Raw genomic sequence first — 6,706 nt, forward strand, 5'->3', positions numbered from 1 at the left:
TTACATTTGGGACATAAAATTTTTGTTAACCTTTAAACTACAAAATGAATTTTTTAAGGTTTAGAGCTTGTATGATTCAAGGTTTTCAAACCCACTAAGCAGACTTAGATATTCAATACAACAAAACAAAATAAAACAAATAAATTAGAGTGCCCCAGGTAGCTCAGCAAAAGTGATACAAAATCAAGGAAAAGTATGTGGTTTGGAGATTAGCTAGTAGGTGTGATGGATAAATTAAAATGTCAAGGCTAGGACCACTTTATTCTTATCAGGGTTGCAAATATTTGTAAACAGACAAAGCAAAACAACTATAATAAGTAATACTTTAATGAAACTGAAATATTTTATAACCAAAAATATTTTATGCTTTAAAATAACACTGAAAAGAGAGTATGTTATTTCTCAAAAATCAATTTCATTTCCATATATTAAAGCCTAAGTATTAGATTATCAATAATTATATACTTTGACTATAAATGAGCTACTCACTGAATCTTCAAAATTTCAAGAATGTCTCCATTTTACTTGAGAAAAGTAGGTAAATTATTAGTTTACTGATATAATCCGATTTTAGATATTCTTGTTTACATTTTGTCTATAGAAACCATCTCAATGCTATTTTTCAATATTGTGTTTACTTAAAGACTTATGGATGAAAAGAAGATGGCTTTGAAGGTTGATTTCTATCCACTTTTTCTGAGATGCCACACTGCTTCAATCAGCCACTGATTGATCTGCGTGTAAACAGAGCGGACTTCCACCATGAGAAGCAATATAATCAATCTCTGCATATTTGCAACTGCTTTGCTCTTTAGTTGTTGTCTCGTTCTTGAATTTATTACAGTGGGATTACAGACCCTTTTTTAACATTTTATGAACTCTCAACAACTGCACAAATAATGTTGTACCATTTTAGTCATCTAACCAATTTCTCCTATTACCCACTACTACATTGAAAGTACCCCAGTGTGTAATTTTTCTAGAAACTTCATTAAAACTTGACCTTCACAGAAAAGAGCTGCAATGTGAATCACATACATTTCATCCTCAGTAACCAAAGATACTTTATAGTAAAGAAATTTGCAGGAGAGTAATTTTGAACATCTCATAGTGTTACTATGGAAGGCAATCTCTTATTAATTGCTGGAGAATGTCAAAGGGAAGTGAAGTACTTTAATTTGCCATAAACCATCTTGCTTAACATTTCTACATAAATGAAAGAAATTTTATGATCCCAGAGGACTTTTAAGAGGTTTGAATATGTACCTAGACAAGAATTCTTGGTTCTCAAAAATTACCAATAAAGAGTGCTCGCTTTGGCTGCACATAAACTAAAAGTGGAATGATACAGAGAAGATTAGCGTTGGGCCTTGGGCAAAAATGACACGCAAATTCATGAAGCATTCCATATAAAAAAAAAAGAAAGCAAAAAAGAAAAGAAAATTATCTATAAGGTGTTAATTCATTATATGCTTTACTGAAATCTTTTAAAAATAATCCTTCTTTTTGGGGGGCGTGTGTGATTTTATATACAAAGAATATCCTTTCCAACTATTGATGTTTTTAAATATAAGGATGTCTAGTATTGTTTATCATTGCTAATAAAAATAATATTAATAAAAATTATGATAGTATGATCATGGTTTTGGTAACTTATTGAGCAATACAAGTTCTAGGTCTGTACTGCATGCTTTATAATTTTCTCATATAATCCTCACCACACTTTATGGGGTAGCTTTTATTATAAACATTTTACATATGAGGACATAGGCTTAAGTTTGCTAAGTATTCCATTTTTATGTATTGGAGCTGAGATCCAAACATCAGCCTGACTCAAGAATGTGCTTAATAAATAGAAGAGAAAACAAGAGTTTGGATCAGTGTGTTTTTTAAAATGCATGCCACAATCCATTAATTTCTCATGAAATCAGTTTAGGGTTCAACATCAAATTATTTTAAAAAATAAAATGTAATAAATTAAAAATTCAGACCATATCACATATACTAAAGGCATGGTTGCTTTGCAAATTTATTTTCAGTTCATACAATCATGAAACTAAAGATATTAACTTATCTAAAATATTTTACAAAACTGAGTCTATTAGTTGGCAGGAAATGGTACACACGCGTATAAAAAAATTTACTGAGTAGTTTTCTGAAGGCAAAAAGTCATTTTCTTAGGTGCTAGCAAGTGAGAAGTTCATGAACATTGTACTAATTAAGCCTTAAAAATTAGTATCCTGGAGAGGATGGAGTAAGTCCATTGATCTGCACACAGTTGGATAAAATGAGTTCCATTGCTCATTGATTAGAAAGTCTCTTCACTTAGGTCTAGTAAGGGTTTGGCATCTCAGGGTTACTCAATATTCATGGTCATTTACCAGCTTCAGCTGACTAATTCCAAGGTGATAAAACACAGTAATCAGTTTTGATACTTTCCAGGCAAGTGATGCTGTAGGAACAAAATTTTTCTTATAATCCTTACTTTGATCTCCCTTGGCCTGAGACAATAGATGATGACACAAAAGATTGACAAATGATAATTTTTGGGAATCAACACCTCCATTTTAGATTTAAATGAATCCTCTTAATGCAAAATCATCTGATGTACAAACTAATTTTCTTTTATTTGGATGTACCTCAATCATGCAAAAACCTTCCAAAGATTTGCCATATTTTGGGTTTCTTTATTATCTTTACATAGAGTCCCCTTGACCTAGTGTGAAGCACAATAGAGGGTCTGATATTTCACCCCACTTACAAACTAACAAGCTAGACAGCTATAGTTTCATGATAATACAATTCTTGCAATACTCTAGACTCAGAGACAAAGGGCTTTATTACTCATATAACACAAGTAGCATGAGCATATTTCTGTTAGTTGCCCTTTCCCCAAATCTCATGGGAAACAGGTGTGTTCATAGAAAGCCAGCACATACAGTACACTGAGTTACAGGAGACAAACCCTGAGTTTAGGGACCCCGAATCGTTTATAATGGATTGCTGGCATGTGTAGCTCTTTGGACTGAAGGGAGTCAATATGTTTATTAAATCATCAGTAAGTTCATTGCATCTATGGCTGACCCCATTTGCAATCAACTGTGGATATTGCCTACAGCAATGAGAAAAGACTTATCCAATCAGTTGAAGGCTTTATGAGGAAAAATGATGATTTCATTATTCAGAAGAAAGAATTTCCATCCATGTTTCAGGCAGCCAGCTTCTCCTGGGGAATTCATTGAAAATCTTCATTGGAGTTCTCAACTTGCAGACTGCTGAATGGAATTTGGACTTATATACTCCTCCACTCATGTGAGAAAAATCTTTTACAAATCTTATAATATTTGCAGATCTCGCCAGTGGTCCTATTTCCCAAAAGAACCCCAAATAATAAACCCAGGTAGAATTTTTTCACAACACTTACCTTTAAGCATTTTTTCCAAACATAAAGGGAGATTTACTTACTGATGATTTAAGCCCATGAACTGTCCTTACAGTAACAAACAGGGCAGTGATTTCTTGCCCAAACAACTGAACACCAAAACTTGGTCGAATCGCAAGTTTTAATTATTGCAATGGGCCTCTCATGTCAGTGCTTGTCTTGTGAGCAGAAGCTCTGAAGAAGAGCCTTAGAACATAAAGATATTGACTGCCTTCAGTCCAAAGGGCTGCACAGGCCAGCAGATGATGACACAAAAGATTGACCTATGATAATGTTTGGAGGTCAATACCTCCATTTTAGATTTAAATGAATCCTCTTAAATGCAAAAGCATCTGATGCACAAACTAATTTCCTTTTATTTGGATGTGCCTCAATCGTGCAAAAATATCCTAAAGAAGGTATGTCATACGTTGGGCTTCTTTATTAACTTTCTTTCCTTGGCAACACCAACAAAAGACTTCTCACTATAGTTTAAATTAATTAAAGTCTAGGAAATGAAAAATATTTTAAATGTGACCTCTCTCTTTTTGTAAGATGAATTAGCAAATACTATTTATGAGGTAGCTGCCCAGGAAATACCAAAGATACCAATTGCAAAAAGCATCTTAATTCCAATATAAGACATGTATTGGAGAAAAGCAATATCAAAAAGAATTTTCAGGTCAGATTGGTCAAAAAAAAGAAGAGTTGTTTTGACTACCTCATTATTCAGAGTTATCATACAACGTATACAATAAGCATTGCAGCAGTAAACATTACAACCCTTAAGAACATTAGAACTTCTGGCAGTGAGGAACCCTTTCTGTCTCATTTAAATATCTTAGAAGCATGGGAATGGGAAGTATATGAGAAGCACACTATATAATCCAAGGTTATAATTTTCCATTAATTATTGGTCCTTTCCTTTCTGACATACTATTGTATATAAATGTTTAAACATATATATGCAGTCATGTTAGATAATTTTAAAATAAAATATATTTCAGCCTTAAATATAATTAACCTTATTAAGAAATTACAATGTACAAAAATTGCATGGATTCTACATTTTTATATAAATCTGATATAGAGCAAATATTTGCATAAAATATGCAAAAATATTGTATGAGTTAAATTTTAGTGTAATTATGTATACATGTCTCTGTATGTGTGTATTATATATATAATACATAGCAATGATTGTAGTATGTTTGCTCTCATTCCTTAAAGAAAAATATTATAGCTGCTGCTATTGGAAATTCTTCACGAAAAAATGGCATTTTTACAGTATTTCTTTAGATCCACAAAATTTGCTGTATATTCTACTTTACAAGAATAAATGGCTTCTATGAAGATAGTGATTATATAATTAAATTTACTTGAACATACAGATTGACATTTTCAAAACCCTAAATAGTTTGGGAACATTTGATTTCAAGATTAAAAAAGTAGAACATTCACTTTATTTACATTTTCTATGAGAAATTAAACCAAATCTCTCATGAACTAGATTAGTTGACATTTTTACACTATCAAAAAATCATGGGGAAGTCATAAAATTGCTTTGCCTTTAAAGGTTCACATTAGATACTTTGCTTAGAAATTGTACCTCTTTTTTATATATATACAAGTAGCAACTTTATTTTAATCACTCAACTAGTTGCATTTCTTAATATCTCTTATCCAAGAGGTAAGTAATCAAAGATTTTTATTTTCAGTGCATTTAATGTTCTGTTTGTGTTTTAGATGTTTCCTTGACAAGTCAATTGGGTAGTTTCCTTAGAAGACCACAAACATTTTACGCATTGTCACTTTATTTTAATCTTTTTGATATTTATATATTCTATTTTAAAATTAAATGAGTATAAGTCTCAATAACTAATTTGAACCAGAGGTACATAAAATTTAAGAGATTTTGTTATCAGGTTATTATTTTTTCCTATTTAGTGTTACATACAACAGAACTAGATATTCCTAGAATGTGCATATATAATGGCAAAGTATAATACCAATTAAAAAGGTTTAACCTTGTAGAAATAAAATTGTCCTCATGGAGGGGTTCAAAGTGTTGTAACTTTCTACTTAGCAATGTAACAGACCCAGAAAGGATTCCTTATATAGCCAAATGACAGAGTTTAGATAATCCTAGGAAAAGGCAGCAATTACTGATCTTTCCCATACAAATCAGAAAATAAAAGGTAATAAAATGAGACTCAAATCTCAGTAGCAGGGAATGATGGCTAGAATTACAAAATAAATTAGGGGCTTTAGTAACGCAGAGTTGAGTGGTCTAGTCTACCACCTGAGTAAACTCAACATAAACTCATGTAGGACTCAATTAATAATCAGAAAACAGTCAACACTGTGAGTCTCACCCACTGCACAAATTCAAGGGAAGACCAAGCGTGAATGGCAGAGAGCACAGGGAAGCCTGAGTTCTGATCAGACTTCCTCAGCACTGGAACCAGTTAAGTGAGACCGGCACAGCAATTGTGGTGGAACTCATAGACTGAGTTAGAGTAAAGTGAAAGCCAGAACCAAGTAATAATGCCAGCACTAATCCTGATAATAACAAAACGAAGTCTATAAACTTGCAAGGCAAGGGAACAGGCACCAGTGAAGAAATTTACTGAGTAAATTGCTGAGTGTGATAATCTGGAGCTTTAAGCCATGGAAAAAAGGTGGCAGATTCTTGCCGATGTGCTCAAACAGCCAATTCCAGGGACACCGGGGTTTCAAAGAGGGAAAACTTTATTACTAGCTGCGTAGCAGATCAGATGCCCAATCACCAAAAAATCTGTCTCCCCAAACTGCAGTAATTCTGATAGTTTTACAGCGTCAAAAGATAGGCAGGTTTTAGTATTATAATAAAGTATAGATGACTTACAGGCTAAAACCAAACTACTGCACATGTCAGGCAGGCCCATTCTGTTTAGATCCAATCTTGGTTATCAACTCAACTTTGGAATTGGGGTGGATTGGTTCTGGGCTGACCTAGGACCCTTCATTACAAATGTTAGGGGTTAACTTTAGTGATTATGAAACTCTGAAGTAAGAAAAAAACTGGATACTGAAAGGTTTAGGAGGTGAAAGGATGAGAAAGAAGGACAGTAGACCGGAAAATTTAAAGCGGGCGGGTTTATTTCTGCGCTCCGGGTTGAGTTCACCCAACCCAAGATAGAAGGAGGTGAGTCAGGGCTTGGGTGATGGTGTGGGCAGCTTTTAAGGAAGGAGGTCAGGTGACATCCAGAAGGGGCGGATCTCGAAAAGTCAGGTGGTTGGAAG

The 6,706-nt window shown here is 33.5% G+C and overlaps 1 non-coding gene across 1 annotated transcript; it reads left to right on the forward strand.

The window, feature by feature from the left end:
- Window positions 1–1,307: 1,307 nt before the first annotated feature.
- Window positions 1,308–1,415, forward strand: LOC143681920 (U6 spliceosomal RNA). The gene has a single exon (XR_013174962.1). It is a non-coding gene; the product is annotated as a U6 spliceosomal RNA (small nuclear RNA).
- Window positions 1,416–6,706: the final 5,291 nt, after the last annotated feature.

Source organism: Tamandua tetradactyla, chromosome 4 (assembly GCF_023851605.1).
Source record: "Tamandua tetradactyla isolate mTamTet1 chromosome 4, mTamTet1.pri, whole genome shotgun sequence".
Taxonomy (NCBI): domain Eukaryota; kingdom Metazoa; phylum Chordata; class Mammalia; order Pilosa; family Myrmecophagidae; genus Tamandua; species Tamandua tetradactyla.